The sequence below is a fragment of the Garra rufa genome, chromosome 5 (assembly GCF_049309525.1).
Source record: "Garra rufa chromosome 5, GarRuf1.0, whole genome shotgun sequence".
NCBI classification, from domain to species: Eukaryota; Metazoa; Chordata; class Actinopteri; order Cypriniformes; family Cyprinidae; genus Garra; species Garra rufa.
The window spans coordinates 29,523,508-29,545,964 of record NC_133365.1 but is presented as its reverse complement, the minus strand read 5'-3'; the positions used below and the strand labels follow the sequence as shown (position 1 = coordinate 29,545,964).

Genomic DNA, 22,457 nt, shown 5'->3' with positions numbered 1-22,457 from the left:
TATCTTTGTTGCAGCAGTTATCATATAGCAGCTTTTTGTTAAAGCTCATAAAGTCAGGAGGTTCCTTTTTAAGTGAATAGATATAACTAATAGCAAACAAATTACTCATTAATAAAGAAATTCCATGTAGTCAGGAACGTGCAAAGGTCAAATTGAACTTGAGTGTTTCTGTGGCAGAACTTGTGTGTTTGTACATACAAATATAAACAGTAGCACCCTGACCTTGATGAATTGCATATAATTGCTATTATTTACATAGAACATCCACTGGCGTATTCATCGTAAAGCCAGAGTTTTACGATACAGGCTTGTTCATACTAGATACAATTACGTCAAATTTGAAATAATAATTGAAGAAGAACCTCACCAAATTATTTCCGAGGTGTGCTGTATTATGAAGTAATGCATGGCTTTCAGTTAATAAAGCAGTAAGTTTCTGAGCAGACAGGTGCACTTCTTGACTTGCTGACAATGACCTGCAATTATCGTATTTCTGAAGCAGCAGATATAGGGCAGCATTACTCCGCACCGAGGTTGTTTTCTTTGATTGCCGAAGAGGAGGCAGCGCAGTGAGGAGTAGAGATCCGGTTTCAATTGGTCACCGACTCTAACGTACCTATCTGAAGTTATTATAGAGTACATGCTGAACGGGAGACGGAACGAGAGCATGTATTATTCTATAATCAGTCAAATCAGTAACAACTTCCATCAGCGTCTAAATTACAGGAGTAAGAAATAGAACCGAGCAAGATTGTCTGAGAGAGACTATGAAGTTTGGCAGAAAATGTAAGAGATGTGAGGTATTTCCAAAAGAGCTAAAAGAAAAAAATGACAGGATGGGGAGGATTAGGAGAGCTGTCTTTCTTTGAGTAGAGAGAAGAGAGGAGAAAGAGTGTTATCAGCACATTATAGAATTATGCCACTTTTGCCCCTCTAGACCCTCTCTGGCAGCTGGAGGCCATATTAACAACATCTCAACACCTCTCACACTACCGTCTCACTGACGCACACACACGTGCACATACACTGTCACACGGTCCTCTGCTCCTCTGTAAGATCGTCAGGGGTCTGGGTGAAAATTGAATACATGATGAAAGTCATTGGGCATATGAGAGAAAAGAAGGAGGGGAAAAAGAGAGTAAAACACCATGGGAGACAGAGTGGAAGATGGCAGATACATGGAAAAAGAGGCTCAGTAATGCAAAGGTCAGACTCATCACTTGCACACGTTTACCTGCAAACCGGTTTTAAAACCAGGTACATGAAACCATGTAAAAATACTGTTTTAAGACTTCCAGACTTCCATGATTTCCTTTATTCATTATAAGGACTTCTTACAAAGTACTTTATGTCTTTATCATAATACATAATGAGGGCCATGCTCAACGTCACACCTGGAACAAGATGTACTAAATATTCACACCCTTTCCCCTTCAGTCGTTTCACTACGACGTGACATGGGAATCGCTTGAGAGTCCAATTGTCTCTGAGCCTTATTCAAAAAGGCCAATGAAAATTGGCGAGTGGCATTTGCATGCTAAGCCACGCCCCGTACATACGGGTATATAAGATGGCGGCATGCAGCCAGTCAGTCAGATATTTGCTTCAGAGCTGTTCGGATCGAGCCTGTTCAAAGCAAGAAAAAGAAGAAATGTTCCTGCTGCTCTTCTCTCCGCTGACGTGCTGACGAGTATTCCACTAAAAGAGTGTTTTGGCAGCCGTCAGCGGATTCCTGCGGGCGGCCGTTTTAACGGCCATAAACAAGCCTCCTCCGCTACAGCGAGCAAGCCCCCCTGAGCGCACAAAAGCCCTGGGCAGACTGGGATCTATAAGAGACCCTTTCACAGACCCTTTCTTCGGTTTGCCTTCGAAGGTCGAGCGTATCAGTACAAGGTTCTCCCATTCGGCCTGTCCCTTTCTCCCTGCGTCTTCACCTAGGTCGCGGAAGCAGACCTGACCCCTCTTTGGCAGTCGGGGCTTCGCATTCTCAACTATCTCGACGACTGGCTCCTTGTAGCTCACTCGTGAGACCTATTGTGCGAGCAGAGGGACTTGGTGCTTCAGCACCTCAGCCATCTGGGCCTTCAGTTCAACCGAGAGAAGAGCAAACTCTCCCCAGTGCAGAGTATCTCTTTTCTCGGTGTGGAGCTAGACATGATCAATATGACAGCCCGCCTCACAAACGAGCGCGCGCAGTCAGTGCTGAGATGTCTGGACTTATTCAGACACAAGACAGCTGTCCCTCTCAAGACTTTTCAGAGGCTCCTGGGGCATATGGCAGCCGCGGCCGCGGTCTCGCCGCTGGGCTTGCTTCATATGAGACCGCTTCAGCGCTGGTTACACGATCGAGTTCCAAGACGGGCATGGCACCGTGGCACACTTCGGATTGGCGTTTCCCCGCAGTGTCGCCGCCTTTTCAGTCCGTGGTCAGACCCTGCCTTCCTTCGGGCCGGAGTTCCCTTGGGCAGGTTTCCAGGCATGTCGTGGTGTACACGGATGCCTCCACCACGGGTTGGGGTGCTATATGCAACGGGCAAGCAGCCTCGGGCTCCTGGACAGGACCTCAGCTGCAGTGGCACATCAGTTGCCTCGAGTTGTTGACTGTGCTTCTGGCCCTTCGTCGCTTCCGATCGACGCTGCGTCAGAAGCACGTGCTTGTTCACACCGACAGCACCGCGACTGTGGCGTATATCAATCGCCAGGGCGTCCTTCGCTCACCTCGCCTGTCACAACTCGCCCGCCGTCTGCTCCTCTGGAGTCAAACGTGGCTGAAATCGCTACGTGCCGTTCACATTCCAGGGGAACTCAAGCGTGCAGCAGATCAGCTCTCACGGCAGTCCACCCACCCTGGAGAATGGCGACTCCACCCCGAGTCAGTCCAGCTGATTTGGAGTCGTTTCGGCCAGGCTCAGATAGATCTGTTCGCCTCCCCCGAAACCTCCCACTGCCAGCTCTTTTTCTCTCTGACCCAGGCTCCCCTCGGCAGAGACGCCCTGGCACACAGCTGGCCTCCGGGGCTCAAGTACTCCTTTCCCCCAGTGAGCCTCCTTGCACAGACCCTGTGCAAGATCAGGGAGGACGAGGAGAAGGTCTTGCTGGTCGCGCCATATTGGCCCACCCGGACCTGGTTTCCAGAACTCATTTCCCTCGCGGCAGCCCCTCCCTGGAAAATCCCCTTGAGGAAAGACCTTCTTTCTCAGGGGAGGGGCACAATTTGGAACCTTCATGTCTGGCTCCTGGACGGGACACGTCAGACCTCGCCGGCCTTTCCCAGGCCGTGAGAAACACCATCATTCAGTCCCGAGCCCCCTCTACGAGGCAGGCTTACGCTCTGAGGTGGGGTCTGTTCGTTGACTGGTGCTCCTCTCGAGCTGAGGACCACAGAGATGCACGATTGCAGTAGTGCTTTCCTTCCTGCAAGAGAAGTTGGAGCGCAGGCTGTCCCCTTCGACTCTCAAAGTCTATGCTGCTGCTATTGCAGCGTATCATGATGCAGTGGATGGAACATCCCTGGGTAAGCACCCACTGGTCGTGAGGTCATGACCGAGCAGCTCTTTGTCTGCTTCGGAGGTCAGCAGAAAGGGAATGCTGTCTCCAAACAGAGGTTGGCCCATTGGGTGGTAGAAGCCATCTCCCTATCTTACTTATACCAGGGAGAGCCATGCCCCTTAGGTGTTCATGCCCACTCCACTAGGAGTGTTGCCTCATCCTACGCGTTGGCTCATGGCGCCTCACTAGCAGACATCTGTAGAGCTGCGGGCTGGGCGACACCTAATACCTTCGCTAAGTTCTACAACCTTCGCGTAGAGGCCGTATCCTCCAGTGTCTTAACTTAAGACTTCAGGTGAGCGGGAGGATGGCTGGTGTTGGCTTGCTGCACCATTCCCACGTGGATCCGTGCGCCAATTCCCAGAATGTTCCCTCCGGTGAACCCTGGGTCCTCCGTGCCCCGCAGTCTGGCCTAGATGCGGAGTAGTCCCTGACTGTGATCCTGCCTGGGTCTCCTTCGCCCCGCAGGTTGTGGCTTAGTTTTTATTTATTCCAGCGGAGGAGACCGCTGTTTCCCTCGTGTATCCCTAAAAGCCTTTATGGATATATTGAATTATTCTTATTTCCACATGTCAAGATCTCATGTGCTCCGCCCCCCCAACCCATGCTTCAGTACATCTGGCATCCCTAGAAAGGCCCCCCTATTGGGCCTCAGGGCGTTGGGAAGGTTACGTTACAATGACCGCCTGCGGACACGTCTGAGAAGACCTGCCGGCATGTGGGGTTGTGCATAACGCGTCAGGGTCGTGGCCTGTTCCATAGGGTCTGTTCCCATGTAATGTCATAGTGAAACGACTGAAGGGGAACGTCTAGGTTACGAAGGTAACCCTCGTTCCCTGAAGGAGGAAACGGAGACGTTACATCCCCTGCCACGACCGTCACGTTTTGCGCTGACGCCGGCTCGATCCGGCTCTTCAGCAAAAACCTGACTGACTGGCTGCATGCCGCCATTTTATATACCCGTATGTACGGGGCGTGGCTTAGCATGCAAATGCCACTCGCCAATTTTCATTGGCCTTTTTGAATAAGGCTCAGAGACGATTGGACTCTCAAGCGATTCCCATGTAACGTCTCCGTTCCCTCCTTCAGGGAACGAGGGTTACCTTCGTAACCTAGACGTTCTTAAGCATACTTTACATACTTCTTTGAAAACATTCTGAAAGAATCATGCAGTAATCATGCACGTTTGTACAGCGTGCTGCCAGTGTTCAGTGTTGTTTTACACGGGCAATGCCTGACAGTATATCACCTTTCCTTCTGTGTCTGGATTTCTTTTTCCGTATTTCTAAGCCATCTGCCAATCTCTTTTGCCGTTTCTATGTCCCATGGTGTTTTCCCCTCTTTTCCCCCTCCTTCTTTAGTGTGAGGAGCCAGTTTCTGAATGAGTATCTCACTGCATGTCACCTAGGAGATGTATCAATCAAAAATAAACATTGGAAATAACATCTAAGCAGTCGCCCAGCTTGAAGTTTAAAGGCAGTTAGTCTCAGCCTCAGATGTCACGCCCACGGAACGTTGGCTAAACGTCTGATGCATATGGTACACTTAACTGGAAACACTTCAGGAATGTCGAAGTCGTCATCTGATTAGTTGAATTTGACCGGATTTCCGGAACACGCGAGTGTCGCGTTTATTTTCGGTCCGCCGGGAAACAAAGCGCAGACTGGTTTACTCGGCGTTTTGCTAAAAGGTGCTTATGTAGACACTGTTGTTTTTAAACACATTTGCGACGTACGTGAACAAATTACTGACTTACTGCTTGTTCTCCCTCTTCTTCGTTAACTTTCAATGCTGGTTATTTCAATGCCTGACTTGTTGCATGCCAGTCTGTTGTTGTGGGGACATTTCTACGCCCCAAAACGTGACGCTGAACGAAACGAACTGTGATTGGTTGTTTGACATGTCGGTCAAACGGCCTTATGGGCGGGCCTTGGCCAATTAAAGCTGCCATGAATTCCAGACCTTCAGACGTCAATCTGAAGGTCTGGCTACGCGAGACTAAAAGGCAGTTACCAATGTTACTATTTATATTCCTTACAACTCGATGTCGGCTACCTTGCACCTGTGCTCATCATAGATTAGTTGCATGGCACTTTCTATGAATAAGGTACAAAATTTTATATTTGTAAAATGTTTACTTTAAGTTCAAGAGGTCCAACCGAATATCATATTAGCTGCTTTGTTGTCTGTTCAGTTTATGAGATTCAAAATTTGAGACATTTATATTTATAGTTGAGACTATATAAATATATCTGTAAGTCATTCAAATGTATGAGATCAATAAGATTTGTAAGATTTTTTAAAGAAGTATCTTATGCTAATCAAAGTTATGCTTATCATTTATTTGACCAAAAGTACAGAAAAAAGTAATATTATGAAATATTGCAATTTAAAATAGCAGTTTTCAATTTTAATATACTTTAAAATATAATGTATTTCTTTTATTTATTTCAGCCTTTACTCCAGTCTTTAGTGTCACACGATCTTTCAGAAATCATTCTGACAGTTGTGCTGCTTAGTATTTTTTTGAAAACAGTTTAAAAGAACAGCATTTATTCAAAATAGAAATCATTTCTTACAATATTAGTCTTTGGTATATTTTTTTTAATCAATTTAACATCCTTGCTGATTAAAAGTATTAATACCTTTCAAAGTAGGAAAGAAAAAAATACTGACCCCAAACTTTGAACAGTAGTGTATATTGTTACAAAAGATTTCTATTTTAAATAAACACTGTCTTTTTTAACGTTTTATTCATCAACGAATCCTGAAAAAGTATTACTTGTTCCACAAAAATATTAGCAAAATTAAAAAATAAACAAATCAGCATATTAGAATGATTTCAGAAGGATCATGTGACACTGAAGACTGGAGTAATAGCTGGTGAAATTTAATTTTTAGTTTAATTTAATTTAGATTAATTTTAAACTGTAATAATATTTCACAATATTACTGATTTTTCTGTATTTTTAATCAAATAAATACAACCTTCATGACCAGAAAAGTGTGAGCTGTAGCGCTGCTCTGTTTTTCTGTTGAGATGTTAAATCTTCTTTATTTAAAAAAAAGAAAGTCAAATTCAGTGGCCTATGGTGTCTGCTTACCTTTTATTCAAATACTCATTTAAATGTGGCACATGTTATTTTCATCAATTTGACCAGATATCTGCAGGTCTATGAGATATATAAATTTAATGTTAACCAGCTAAGAATCACATTGAAAATTCCTTCCTTTTCGAAAGATTATACATGATAACTCCATTGTTCTCATTGTACTGATTTAAAAAAAAAATCAAGCATTGGGGTCATTAAAATGAAAGGAGACTGCAGACCAATGAAAAGAACCTCACATTCACAACAATATGTAGCAAAAAAGAAAATTCCTAGTTCAGCTCTGTAGCAAAAGCAGAAAGTATTTTGTCAAGAGGAAAGTTTTATTTCTTACCCTTAAAAGGAGTAGAAATTAGTTGAGTGAAACGTTTTTAAGCTGAGAAACTCTGTGAGCTTAGACTCTTAATCAAGAATGGAAGATACAAGAACAGCTTCTGAAAAAGACACTTCTGTGTCTACGGTGCAGATGAAAATGGGACCTTCCCATGAAATATGTTAAAATCAAAGCAAGTGCATTCCTGTTCAAGTATGTAGCTAAACATACAACAAGTCTACAGTCGTGGCCAAAAGTTTTGAGAATTACATAAATATTGGAAATTGGAAAAGTTGCTGCTTAAGTTTTTATAATAGCAATTTGCATATACTCCAGAATGTTATGAAGAGTGATCAGATGAACTGCATAGTCCTTCTGTCACGTTGAGAGATGAGGTCAGGGTCCAAATGCAGGGAGGGTGAATATTTATTTAAACAACAAACAAACAAAACAAAACAAAAGGCCAACACGGCACAACCAGACACGACAAGGCAGGAGCAAGAAAGACAGACATCCGAATAGAGCACAAACTGAAAACAGGAAACACTGCAAACTCAAAGAGTGGTGGGAAAGGGGAGACTAATATAGTGCTAGGTGATGGGAGACAGCTGTGTGATCAGAGGTGTGATTGTAGTGTGTGATGGGACAGGTGTATGTGATCTAGAGGAGTGGGGTGCTGGAGGGAGGGAGACAGTGACCTCTGGTGGGGAAGGGAAAAGTCCACAGCCCAGAGTCATGACAGTACCCCTCCCCTAAGGAACGGCTTCCAGACGTTCCCTGAGGCCGAACAAGTCTGGAGGGAGGTGGAACGGGGGACTTGTGAAACAGGGGGAGGGATGGTGGGCCAGGCCTGTGCAGCGGCTGCAGGGCCGGAGACGAAGGGTCCGGGAGGCTGGGCGAGACCAGCGTAGGGCTTGGGAGTTCGGGCAGGCCATGACCGGACTCAGGAACGTGAGCGGGCAACGCCGCCAGAGGAACGTGAGCGGGCACCGCCGGCAGTGGAACGTGAGCGGGCACGGCCACCAGTGGAACGTGAGCGGGCACCGCCGCCAGAGGAACGTGAGCGGGCACAGCCGCCAGAGGAACGTGAGCGGGCACCGCCGCCAGTGGATCGTGAGTGGGCACCGCCGCCAGGGGAACGTGAGTGGGCACCGCCGCCAGCGGAACGTGAGTGGGCACCGCCGCCAGTGGAACGTGAGTGGGCACCGCCGCCAGTGGAACGTGAGTGGGCACCGCCGCCAGCGGAACTTGAGTGGGCACCGCCGCCAGTGGATCGTGAGTGGGCACCGCCGCCAGCGGAACGTGAGTGGGCACCGCCGCCAGCGGAACGTGAGTGGGCACCGCCGCCAGAGGAACGTGAGCGGGCACCGCCGCCGTCAGAGGAACGTGAGCGGGCACCGCCGCCGTCAGAGGAACGTGTGTGGGCACCGCCGCCAGAGGAACGTATGCACGGCTGCCATCCCTCGAAAGAGCGCCTCTGCCGCCACCCTGAAGCGGACGTGCTCCAGCGCAGCCTCCGCTCTGTAAGCATCCATCGCCGCCAGATGAACGTAAACGGACGCCATCGCATTGGGCACAGAGTGAGCGGACGCCGCCGCATCGGGCACAGAGTGAGCGGACGCCGCCGCATCGGGAACAGAGTGAGTGGGCTTCGCCGCTTCGAAAAGAAACCTCCCCGCTGGCCCCATAATGGGAGTTTGCATTCTGTCACGTTGAGAGATGAGGTCAGGGTCCAAATGCAGGGAGGGTGAATATTTATTTAAACAACAAACAAACAAAACTAAACAAAAGGCCAACACGGCACAACCAGACATGACAAGGCAGGAGCAAGAAAGACAGACATCCGAATAGAGCACAAACTGAAAACAGGAAACAATGCAAACTCAAAGAGTGGTGGGAAAGGGGAGACTAATATAGTGCTAGGTGATGGGAGACAGCTGTGTGATCAGAGGTGTGATTGTAGTGTGTGATGGGACAGGTGTATGTGATCTAGAGGAGTGGGGTGCTGGAGGAAGGGAGACAGTGACCTCTGGTGGGGAAGGGAAAAGTCCGCAGCCCAGAGTCATGACACCTTCTTTGCCATGAAAATTAACTTAATCCCGAAAAAAACTTTCCACTGCATTGTTACGAAGGCTTCAGGGCGTCCAAGAAAGTCCAGTAAGCCCCAGGATTGTCTCCTAAAGAGGATTCAGCTGCAGGATCGGAGTGCCACCAGTGCAGAGCTTGCTCAGGAATGGCAGCAGGCAGGTGTGAGCGCATCTGCACGCACAGTGAGGCCAAGACCTTTGGAAGATGGCCTGGTGTCAAGAAGGGCAGCAAAGAAGCCACTTCTCTCCAAAAAAAACATCAGGGACAGATTGATCTTCTGCAAAAAGTATAGCGAATGGACTGCTGAGGACTGGGACAAAGTCATATTCTCTGATGAAGCGTCTTTCCGATTGTTTGGGGCATCTGGAAAAAGGCTTGTCCGGAGAAGACAATGTGAGTGCTACCATCAGTCCTGTGTCATGCCAACAGTAAAGCATCCTGAGACCATTCGTGTGTGGGGTTGCTTCTCATCCAAGGGAGTGGGCTCACTCACAATTTTGCCCCAAAACACAGCCATGAATAAAGAATGGTACCAAAACACCCTCCAACAGCAACTTCTTCCAACAATCCAACAACAGTTTGGTGAAGAACAATGCATTTTCCAGCACGATGGAGCACCGTGCCATAAGGCAAAAGTGATAACTAAGTGGCTCGAGGACCAAAACGTTGAAATTTTGGGTCCATGGCCTGGAAACTCCCCAGATCTTAATCCCATTGAGAACTTGTGGTCAATCCTCAAGAGGCGGGTGGACAAACAAAAACCCACTAATTCTGACAAACTCCAAGAAGTGGTTATGAAAGAATGGGTTGCTATCAGTCAGGATTTGGCCCAGAAGTTGATTGAGAGCATGCCCAGTCGAATTGCAGAGGTCCTGAAAAAGAAGGGCCAACACTGCAAATACTGACTCTTTGCATAAATGTCATGTAATTGTCGATAAAAGCCTTTGAAACGTATGAAGTGCTTGTAATTATATTTCAGTACATCACAGAAACAACTGAAACAAAGATCTAAAAGCAGTTGAGCAGCCAACTTTGTGAAAACCAATATTTCATTCTCAAAACTTTTGGCCACGACTGTAGACTAAACAAACAGTCTAAATAACTAAACTGTTAAGCTAGTGAAAATAACATATTATTTACACACTTGACGGTATTTATTTTATTCTTAACACTTGAATTGCTTTTAAGGTATGATTTTGTTTGAAGAATTACTCAGTATCACCTCTTGCAAATGTCCATGGCAGGTCTTTGATTTTGAATACATAGACTCTACTGAAAGTATTTTTCTGAGTTGGTAATGTAAATGTTAACGTTGAGCCTGTCATCTGCTTCTTCAGCTGTCTGTTTGATTGACCAGAAATGTATTTCCCAAAAGCATCGTTTCTGTGGTTCTACTATCTACTTAGGCTTACAATACTTTTGGGAAATGCTGTTCGTTTAAAGTGTTGTAAGAAAAGTCACATGTAGCTTGAGAACAAGTATTTTGACATTGTTCAAGGATATATAATTCACTTAATGCTCTAAATGTTGCACACATTGTCAGATCCAGTGGCTGGTTATTCACTATTGTACCAACCTGGTAAACTGCAAACACGTCTTTGTTCTTTGTTCTGGAAAATTGATAAACAACTCTCCACCCAGGAAATTACGTAAGAGCCAGCCAGTCATCTCTGAGTTGGCAGTTTCAGCTCTTGCCAATTTTCTGTGCAGCATGTGTCAGATTGTCAATGAACGCCCTGTGGGTGTGCCGCCTGAGGCTGATATTGTCAGACACCAAACCTTTGGTTATCTTTTTATATTCACTTTCTCATGCTAAGACAATGCCTCGTTGCTTATTTGCATGATGTGATTAAGTTGTGGAACTACCTGAGAGCAGTTTCTGCATTGACTTTGTGTCTCTGAACTGTACTCATGCAATTGATTTATTTATTAAAGTTTTTCAGAGATTATTTTTGCGAGCCCCAAGGACGTTTATATTTAAAGAAGATATTATTGAATTGCATTTACTCTCACTGAAATGCATTTATTTTTATACTATATAAAATATCCTATTTTATATTAGGTGGATTTAACTACTATGGACTTAAATCTCAAATAAGTACAATGTGTTTTTTATGTTCACATTGTATTGCAAAACACTTCTGCTGCTATTGAGGTGGGATACAGAGGTTAGGCACAGGTTTGGTGGTATGGGTAGGGTTAAGGATGGGTTAAGGTGTAAAGGATGAGTTAACAGTGTAGTTATAAATGTAATAACAGAAATTACAGATGTAATTACACTACCAGTCAAAAGTTTATGAACAGTAAGATTTTAAATGTTTTTAAAGAATTCTCTTCTGCTCAACAAGACTGTATTTATTTGATTCAAAATACAGCAAAAACAGTAATGTTGTGAAATAATTTTACTATTTAAAAGAAATGCTTTCTATTTGAAAATATTTTAAAATGTAATTTATTGCTGTGAACAAAGCTGAATTTTCAGCATCATTACCCCAGTCTTTAGTGCCACATGATCTTTCAGAAATCATTCTAATATGCTGATTTGCTGTTTAAGAAACATTATTATTATTATTATTGTCAATATTAACAGTTGAGTACCATTTTTTCAGAATTCTTTGATGAATAGAAAGATCTGAAGATCAGCATTTTATCTGAAATAAAAAGCTTTTGTTATTATACGCTATAACATTCAAAAGCTTGGAGTCAGTATAAGTTTTTTTGTTTGTTTGTTTGTTTGTTTGTTTGTTTTTGAGAAGATTATATAAAAATAATACTTTTATTTAGCAAGGATGCTTTAAATTGATCAAAAGCGATGATACAGACATTTATAATATTACAAAAGATCTCTATTTTTCTATTTAGATAAATGCTGTTCTTCTGAACTTTCTATTCATCAAATAAGTCTGAAAAAAATCTACTCTGTAGCTGTTTTCAACATAATAATAATAAATGTTTTGAGCAGCAAATCAAAATATTTGAATGATTTCTGAAGGATGGTTTGACTGGAGTAATGATGCTAAAAATTCAGTTTTGAAATCACAGGAATAAGTTACATTTTAAAATATATTTAAATAAAAAACAATTATTTTAAATAGTAAAAATATATTACTGTTTTTGCTGTACTTTGGATCAAATAAATGCAGGCTTGGTGAGCACAAGAGACTTCTTTAAAAACATTACAAATCTTACTGTTCAATAACGTTTGACTGGTAATGTATCAAATTATTAATTTCACTTTAACTACATAGTATTCCAGGTCACCTAATATAAAATGAGACCAATAAAATTGTATATTAAGCACATTTATTATATATAAACAAGGAGATGAGAAAATGCGGTTCTGTCTTTTTTTATTTTCTTTATCATCTAATGACATACAGAGCAAAGCCAAATCAATATAACTTGTAACCTTGTCATCAAAATCCAGCCACTTTCGCATTCAGTTTTTAGCTGTCAGATAAAGTGAAAAACCAAATACATATATATCGACGGGCAAGGAAAACCTAATGCATAAAGACTGCAGAATTAGCATTCGTTTCCTTGTGTGTCCATCTGTATAGATTAACTGACTTTAAATTGTCCCTACTAAGAGAGCTTCCTGTGATGATTATGTATTGTATGTTCTCTCAGATGGGTCATTTTGCAAATTGTTTTCAGCAATATCTTAATTGACATTTGTTATTCACTATAGTGTAAGTGCCTTCTTCAAAGACACAGGACCTGTGGAGTCGAACTGTGATCTTAGTATCTCTCTCGGGTAAATCCTACCTGGTATTGAGTCAGCAACCTTGGAGTTAGTTGCCCACATCCTTAACCATTAGGCCCCATCCAAGTATATTAATGTATCCTAAGGTAGTGGTAGTAATTGCTTAATGCTCTATTATTTAAGACATGCTTTTTGCTACTGTAAGGGTGGAGGGTGTATCCTGCTGTGATGAGTATTTCCTATTCTTTCAAGAGTATTTCCTTGCATTTGAACTCAAAGTAACGATGCTATAGCTGCATTGTTTGCATGTAAACACACTTTGTCTTAGAACTGTTCTTCTGGGCTTTCGGTGACCTCTCAGCACTTCCAACCGAACTGCAATTGAAGCGAACCCGTTTATATCCTATTCAGAAGCTTCACAACTATGTAAAACATTCCACATTGGCTCAGGATGGAGCATGTGCAATTGCCAACGGGCTTCAGAAAAACAGCTCAGCCTGTGTGTTTGTGTGTATGAACTATGAAAGCTCTTAGGAAAGTAATCAGAAGACATTTCTCTGAAGTCAGCCTGACATCAGCTGTTGAAGGTAGTAATGAATTTTCTGAATCAAACACACACATACGCTTTGCCCACTGCAAATTAATACCAACACAAGCGGACTTTGTGTGTGCGGGTCTGTTTTATTTTGTTATGCGTTTTAATGGGGTTTGATATTAGATATTTGATGGGAGTGTACTTCGGTTATAATCATTATATGTTTGTGTGTGTGTCTGTGTGTGTGTGCGAGATGAGCATTTGTGTGTGCGAGATTGGTGTATTTGTGTTGGCATTAATTTTCTGTGGGTGGAGTAGGCGAGTACGAGCAGGTCACTCTAACCTAACCTATTTACAGTATGTTATGCAAAGATCAAACGACGGATAAAAGACTCAGATACACACGACAGCACACACCAAGGCGCTCTGTGAGCGAGTGTAATTTTGATAAAGATGCCGAGTCAAAATTTCGGTAATATTTGCTCAGTATCCCCCCCTTCACTCTTCATTAAATGTGAATTATAAATTTCAGGCAACTGTAAACAGTTTGATTGCACATTATTGCAGAATCAGGTTTAATTTACTTGTTTGCATATGAAGGAATAATTACTGGATTTATGAGAAGAAAAGGTGAAATTAAATGAGGATCAATTACGGTTTTAGAACGTATTTCGGTTTGAGAGAGGAAAATGAGTAAGAGCAGGAGAGCTCTAAAAGGACTTGACAACCTGAGAGGAATATGAAATGTTGGAGACGACTAGCAAGTGTTTTATTCACAAACTCAATTCTCTTATGAACTATAAATCATTTTTACTAAAATGATGTTTCTTTAACAAAGTTTGGGAGAAGCGCATCAGATACTTGAGCCCACTCAAGTCAATCAACGCTATAGGTTTAAATACAGCTGACTCACCTCTATCCACTTGACGGTTTATCAGTAAACCTCCACCACCCCATCTCCTCACTCCGAGTTCTTACTACTCCTATTGGGGGGTACTCTGGGTTCGGGCCATTCCCGAGCTCGGAGCCCTTCTCTGGACAGCACGCCAAACATGCACTACTATACTCCGGCTAATTATATGTAAGCGTAAACTCATGAATGTTTAATTAATAATGTAATTAATTTAATTATTACAAATAATAATACAATTCCTTAAAGAACATTACTTTTTTATCATATTGTTGCTGGAAATCAGAAGGATTATGAGTTTAAATGCAACAATACGGGTTTTGCTGTATTTCATGTGTATTAAAGGAGAAGTTCACCTTCAGAAAAAAAAAATCCTGATAATTTACTCACCCCCATGTAGGGTTGGGTATCGTTTCAATTGTATTGATTCTGATTCCGGTTCCGATTCTGCTTGTCGATTCTGATTTTTTTCGATTCCGATTCTTACCGATTCCTAATTCCGATGCCAATAAGATAAAAATTTTTTTTTAAGTTTTCAGTCAAACATTAAGATGTCAAACATATTTATTCTGTCTTTTGCTTATGGTTTTACCAAAAAATACCACAGGAAAAAAAACAACTAGATTTCAATTTCAAACATTAAATTTTTAAAGACAAAGTAATAAAACTGAACAAATGTCAGGTACAGAAATTTAAATCAAAAGTTTGAAAACACTGCATGGTTCCCTATCAGTCGGTCTCTTCGACGTCTCGTCGAGACCGACGAATTGGGATATCGCCTGGATAGACCAATCTACTTCGTGTGTATACAAACGAGCCAATGAATATTGGCATGCATGATTGCAGCCAGCTGCGGCTGATCACAGCGTGAGCATATAATGCGCAGCAGGTGCATGCATCATCAAGCTTTCGCTTCGGAGCTGGACCATTCTGTGTGGGACGAGTCAGAAGCAACACGTACCTCCTTTTCTTCTCTTTTGTGTTGGCGGCACGGCTCTTCAGCGGCGTGGTCTTCCGTGTCGAGTGGAAGCACACAGCTGGTTTTCACCATCCACCTTCTGTGTTGCTGCGGCCATTTCCCCTGTGCGCCTCAGCACTAAAAGAGCAAATTCCTATAAGAGCAATTTCCTTAAAGAGTGAATTTCTAAAGGAGCTCCGCGGGTTGAGCGTCTTTTTAAAGACAAGGCGTCATGCCTTTCTCCCCGTGCGTTTCTGGGTGCGGCCGTTTCCTGGCGCCGGGTGATGGCCACGCACACTGCCTCACGTGTCTGGGCTTACAACACGCTGAGGCAGCGTTCGTGGATGAGTCATGTCCCCATTGTGGGAGTATGACCATCGCGGAGTTGCGGACCAGACTCCGTTTCCTGCAAAGGGGCGGGGTTCCAGTCCCTCTGCCCAGAACGAACGTTCCTCCAAGCAAACGTTGGGGGGGCGTTGTCGCTGGAAGCAGAGGGCTTGCCCGGTCTGACGGTGACGGTGAGGAACTCCCCGCCCATTCCATCGGCGGGGGCTCCTCCTTCCACCGACGCTCCGTCGCCACCGGGGCTCTCAGAGGAGCGGGTTGGACCTCCCTTAGGGGTACCGCCCGTTACTTTTGGGGCCCCCCTCGACGAACAGATGTCGGTCACAGCATCGGGGGGAGAGCCAGACCTCTCTGAGGAGGAGGACGGCACACTGTCGTCCACTGGGCGATCAGCGGTGCCCGATACTGACCCGGAGATGGTGGCTATGCTTGCCCGGGCCGCCGAGAGGGTAGGGCTTGAATGGAATCCTCCATCACGTCCCGACCCCTCCCGGCTGGACGACTGGTATCTCGGGGTGGCCCGCGCTGGTTCTCAGCGCCCCACCCCAGTGCCATTCTTCCCGGAGGTGCATGAAGAACTCACCCGAACGTGGACGGCACCTTTCCCTGCCCGAAACCGCTCGAGTGGGACTTCCTCCCTAACCACCCTCGATGGCGGACCAGCGCGGGGATACACGGCAGTCCTGCCGGTGGAGCGTGCGGTTGCGATGCAACTGTGTCCGGGCACCGCTTCCACTTGGCGGGGCAACAATCCATCGCTCCCGTCCCGGGCCTGTAGGCACTCGTCGGCTCTGATCGGCAGTGCCTATGCGGCCTGCGGCTCCGATGGTTCCGCCTTTCACGCTATGGCGTTGCTACAGGTGCATCAGGCCCAGGCACTGAAAGACCTGTACGAGGGTGGTCACGACCCAGAAGTTCTTCGTGAACTTCGTATCGCCACGGACCTCGCGCTACGTGCGACGAAGGTGACCGCGCGGTCTCTGGGTCGTGCCATGTCCACCATGGTGGTCCAGGAACGCCATCTCTGGCTGTGTCTGGCTGATATGAGGGACTGCGATAAGACCAGGTTCCTCGACGCTCCGGTGTCCCAGACCGGCCTCTTCGGCGACGCTGTGGAGAACTTTGCCCAGCAGTTTTCCGCAGCCAAGAAGCAGACTGAGGCCATCAGTCACATCCTGCCCCGGCGTACAGCTGCTGCCTCCACCCGTCCGCCGGCGGCACCCCAGTCTGCTCATCGCCGAGGGCGGCCCCCGGCTTCCGCCTCCGCTCCACAGCAGCCACCGCAGGAGCCTTCACAACGGCGCCGTGGAGCCGGTCGCCGGGCAGCCGCCCAGCCCGTCCAGGCCCCCACAAAGACCAGTGGGAAGCGTAAGAACAAGAGACCCTGAGACGGGCGACCCAGAGATGGAGGATGCTGCTCTTCGGGAGATGGTGACCGCACCACTCCCTCCCCCGGAGGAGGGCCGGGCGGAGAATCTTTTGTTTGTTTTTCCCCGCCACCGACCCCAAATACTCGACAAAAGAGCAAATTTCTCTATCTCTGGGTCCCCAAGCGGGACTGCGGGGAATGCGCAGGCCACCCCTGCGCCTCACCCGTCCTCCCCCCTCGCCAGCGAGCGACGATGGGCGGTTCGAGAGCACGGCAAGACGGACTACTCACGCACCATCGGCTCATGCGCAGGTAAGCGTCTCACACACTCTACATACAGACGCTCTGACCCCGCCCCGGTCCGGCAACGAGACTGTGAGGCAGGGTCCCTGCCCCCCCCTTCGCTGCACCCCCGCAGGTACGCCGGTGGTCCCCCTTGTGCCGCTTGTTTATTTTCTGGGAGCCTGGAAAGAGCTTCCCAGCCCATCTTGCTGGCTCCTTCGGACCATCACTTTCGGCTATGCGATTCAGTTCGCCCGGCGCCCTCCCAAATTCAGAGGTATCCACTTCACCTCAGTCAGGGCCGCAGATGCTCCCTTCTTGCCTGCAGAGGTCGCTTCCTTGCTGGCGAAGGAAGCGATACAGCCGGTCCCTCCAGCCGATATGAGGACAGGCTTTTACAGCCCGTACTTCATAGTACCCAAGAAAAGCGGCGGGCTTCGATCGATCTTGGATCTGCGCGTCTTGAACCGGGCCCTTCACAGGCTACCGTTCAAAATGCTCACTCAGAAACACATTTTCAGATGCGTCCGTCCCCAAGATTGGTTTGCAGCGATCGACCTGAAGGACGCGTACTTTCATGTCTCAATCCTTCCGCGCCACAGACCGTTTCTGCGGTTCGCGTTCGAAGGCAGGGCATATCAGTACACGGTCCTGCCCTTCGGGCTGTCCCTCTCCCCCCGTGTCTTCACGAAGGTCGCGGAGGCGGCCCTTGTTCCCCTCAGAGAACAGGGCATTCGCATTCTCAACTACCTCGACGACTGGCTCATCCTAGCACAGTCTCGAGTTCAGTTATGCGAACACAGGGACCTGGTGCTCGCACACCTCAGCCAGTTGGGTCTTCGGGTCAACTGGGAAAAGAGCAAACTCTCTCCAACACAGAGAATCTCTTTTCTCGGTATGGAACTGGACTCGGTCAGCCAGACAGCACACCTCACGCAGGAACGTGCTCAGTCAGTTTTGAACTGCCTAGACACGTTCAAGAGCAGGACAGCGGTCCCACTGAAACAATTTCAGAGGCTCCTGGGGCATATGGCAGCAGCAGCGGCGGTTACACCGCTGGGGCTGCTCCATATGAGACCGCTTCAACACTGGCTTCATGGCCGAGTCCCGAGGAGAGCGTGGCTTCGCGGCTCTCACCGGGTTCAAATAACACCGGCTTGCCGCCAGACTTTCACCCAGTGGTCAGACCTCTCATTTCTACGGGCAGGAGTACTCATGGAACAGGTCTCCAGGCATGCTGTGCTACACACAGATGCCTCCGCCACCGGGTGGGGAGCCACGTACGACGGACAGGCAGTTTCAGGGGTTTGGACGGGCCCCCAGCTGACTTGGCACATCAACTGCCTCGAGTTGCTTGCAGTACGTCTCGCCCTGCTCCGCCTCAAGGGGCACCTACGTGGCAAACACGTGCTGGTCCGTACGGACAATATTGCGACCGTTGCGTACATCAACCAGCAAGGCGGTCTACGCTCCCGTCGCATGTCGCAACTCGCCCGTCATCTCCTCTTGTGGAGTCAGAAGCATCTGAGGTCGTTTCGTGCCATTCACATTCCCGGGTTGCTCAACCGTGCGGCCGACGAGCTCTCACGAGCTGCGCTTCCCGGAGAGTGGAGACTCCACCCCCAGTCAGTTCAGCTGATTTGGAGACGCTTCGGCGAGGCTCAAGTAGATCTGTTCGCCTCCCCGGAGACAGCCCACTGCCAGCTCTTTTTCTCCCTGACCGAGGGCACACTCGGCACGGACGCATTGGCATGCAGCTGGCCGCGGGGCCTCCGCAAATATGCGTTTCCCCCAGTGAGCCTTCTCGCACAGACATTGTGCAAGATCAGGGAGGACGAGGAGCAGGTCCTTCTGGTAGCCCCTTACTGGCCCACTCGGACCTGGTTCCCCGAACTCATGCTCCTCGCGACAGCCCCTCCCTGGCAAATCCCTCTGAAGAAGGATCTTCTGACTATGGCACCCGCGTCCAGACCTCTGGAAATTACATGTCTGGTCCCTGGACGGGACGCGGAGGTTCTAAGTGACCTACCCCAAGGGGTAGTTGACACTATTACTTCGGCGCGAGCGCAGTCTACTAGACATGCCTACGCCCTTAAATGGAACCTGTTCGTTGATTGGTGTTCCTCCCGGGGAGAGGACCCCCGAAGATGCCCGATCAGAGCCGTGCTCTCCTTTTTGCAGCAAGGGTTGGAGCATAGGCTGTCCCCCTCAACCCTTAAAGTCTATGTGGCTGCTATAGCTGCCAACCACGACCTCATAGAAGGAAGGTCGGTAGGGAAGCACGACCTGGTCACCAGGTTTCTTAGGGGCGCCAGGAGGTTGAATCCCACTAGGCCCCCTTCCGTGCCCTCTTGGGACCTGTCGCTAGTGCTCACAGCACTGCAGCAGGCTCCCTTTGAGCCTTTGCAGTCAGTTGAGCTGAAGTTTCTCTCAATGAAAACTCTGCTCCTGCTTGCATTGGCTTCCATCAAGAGGGTAGGAGACCTGCACGCATTTTCGGTCGACGATTCGTGCCTAGAGTTTGGCCCGGCGGATTCCCAGGTAACACTGAGGCCCCGGCCTGGTTATGTGCCCAAGGTTCCCACGACTCCCTTCCGGGACCAAGTGGTGAGCCTGCAAGCGCTGCCCTCGGAGGAGGCAGACCCAGCCCTGGCTTTGCTTTGTCCCGTTCGAGCACTAAGATGCTACGTTGACCGGACACAAAGCTTCAGGACCTCAGACCAGCTCTTTGTGTGTCATGGAGGCAGGCAGAAGGGGAATGCCGTCTCCAAGCAGAGGATGGCCCACTGGATAGTGGATGCCATTACCCTGGCCTATCAGGTTCAGGGTGTGCCCTGCCCCCTCAGGCTGAGAGCACACTCGACTAGGAGTGTTGCATCCTCCTGGGCACTGGCTCGCGGCGCCTCGCTAAATGACATTTGTAGAGCGGCGGGCTGGGCGACCCCTAACACGTTCACGAGGTTCTATAGCCTTCGTGTAGACACAGTCTCCTCCTGTGTTCTCACCTCAAACGGGTAGGCACAGAGAGGCCTCGGGTCGGCTTGCTATACTGCTCCAGAGTAACCTAAGAGTAGCTCTGTCGAACTCCTCCGCTGAGCTTGACAGCTGACGTAGCGGAACGTCAGGCGTCAGGCCCTCACTCGATGAATCCTTCAGAACCGGTAGAGGGCTAGGCTCTACGTAGAGACTTAATTGCATCTCTTACAAAGTCCACATTGCGCCCCAGAGGCTGTGTGTTTCCCCGGTAGTACTTCTACCAGTATATGAGGGTTCAATCACCTCCAATCTTCCATATAAACCTGAATTGAGTTATATGTGTATTGCTCCGAAGCTCCTATCGGAAGGACGTGAGCTCCGCATATTCCCAGTGCTCCAGTTTCACTGAAATGGATGGTGCTGAGTTATACAGTGACTGGCTCTCCTTGATGCGAGCCCCTGGCCAAAGCCAGTAACGGGACCCAGGGGGGCCCGCTCAGGACACTGGAAGGGACAGCAGCCACGGCACTTTGTTAGGGATCCCAATTCGTCGGTCTCGACGAGACGTCGAAGAGACCGACTGATAGGGAACGTCTCGGTTACGTATTGTAACCCTCGTTCCCTGAAGGAGGGAACGGAGACGTCTCGTCCCGTCGCCGCGGCTCCTGTACCACCGCTGTATGGCCGGGCCTGTCCCAGCTCCTCAGCGAAACCTTGATGATGCAAGCACCTGCTGCGCATTATATGCTCACGCTGTGATCAGCCGCAGCTGGCTGCAATCATGCATGCCAATATTCATTGGCTCGTTTGTATACACACGAAGTAGATTGGTCTATCCAGGCAATATCCCAATTCGTCGGTCTCGACGAGACGTCTCCGTTCCCTCCTTCAGGGAATGAGGGTTACAATACGTAACCGAGACGTTTTCTTTTCATATATAAAATATTGATTACCCTCAGTAAATTTACGAAAGATATTCAGTCAGTTTATGATTTTCTTTTGTTCTTTGATTAACATTAATGACAGGCAGCACGTTTATTAGACGGCTGTCTCTTTAACAATGAGCACAGATCTAAAAATACAGTTACACATGAAAACGAAGAAGAATTTGAAGACAGATGCCAACGTTGCTAATTTTCTCCTGGACAGGTAAGATTCATCTATGTTTGGCTAACTTTGCTTCTGTAAACAGTGGATTTTCCATGGTCACCCGTGCTAAATGCGTTCATAAAAAGCTTTACATCGCACCACTAGCAGGGTATGAAAACAATCTATGTTCCGACTGAAATGTGGTATTACAGTACATCTTTACGAAATATTTGGCTAATCGCCATTAGTAAATTTTTGCGATACATAATTACTATGCAAAACATCTCTCGTGAAGCATAAACATAATTAACAGAAGAAAAAAAATTACTGTGTAGGACTCGTCACTTGCCATTAGAAGCTCCTTGTAGCAGCCTACGTTCCTACTGGATCCTGCAGCTTAGCTGGCAACCTCGAGTCAGGGGGGAAGGGGAGGGGATACACCGTTCTACAGTATTTTGAAAGTGATTGCAGTACCAGTTTTGGCCACAATCCTACATACGGTTCCTTTAAATAGTTTAAAAATCACATTTAAATGCGAATGCTGGAATTGTTAAGCGGAATCGAAATGCACGTGTCTTATCGAATACCTGGTTATAGGAAATTTGGAAGCGCATTCTAAAATGGAACCTGTTTTCGATACCCAGCCCTACCCCCCTGTCATCCAAGATGTTCATGTCTTTCTATCTTCAGTCACAAAGAAATTAAGTTTTTTTGAAGAAAACATTTTTCTTCATATAATGGACTTCAGTGGTGGCCAACCATTATCTAAAAAAATCAGTCATTTTCTAAAAGAAATACTAATTTATATACTTTTTAACTACAAATGTTAAAAAAGGTCACGCACAGTAAGTTCTTCGTCTGTGTACTTTGGTTCCAAAAGGTAGGGTAGGGTGAAAAACTTTTTTTATTTTCTCCTCGCTTTGTAAACACTGGGTCGGTATTTCTGCCTACGTCACACGTGACCTTTCTAACACGATTGCGTAATGCGTGAGGTCGGGCTGGTGCTAAACGAGCATTTGTGGTTCAAAAGTATATCAATTTAAATTTTTTAAAGAAAATTACTTATTGTTTGTGTAGTGTCCTTTGAAGCTGCATTGAAACTGCAATTTGGATCCCTATTAAAGTCTATTATATAGAGAAACATCCTGAAATGTTTTCTCAAAAGCTATAATTTCCATGCGACTGAAGAAAGAAAGACATTAACATCTTGGATAACATGTGGGTGAG

The 22,457-nt window shown here is 46.9% G+C and overlaps 1 protein-coding gene and 1 pseudogene across 1 annotated transcript in view; one reads left to right on the top strand and one right to left on the bottom strand.

Moving 5' to 3' along the window:
- Nucleotides 1–22,457, top strand: part of ar (androgen receptor) — a 77,456-nt gene that overhangs the window by 11,898 nt on the left and 43,101 nt on the right. The window lies entirely within an intron of this gene.
- The window catches only part of LOC141334329 (uncharacterized), a 31,913-nt pseudogene continuing 14,250 nt past the window's right edge, over nt 4,795–22,457 (bottom strand).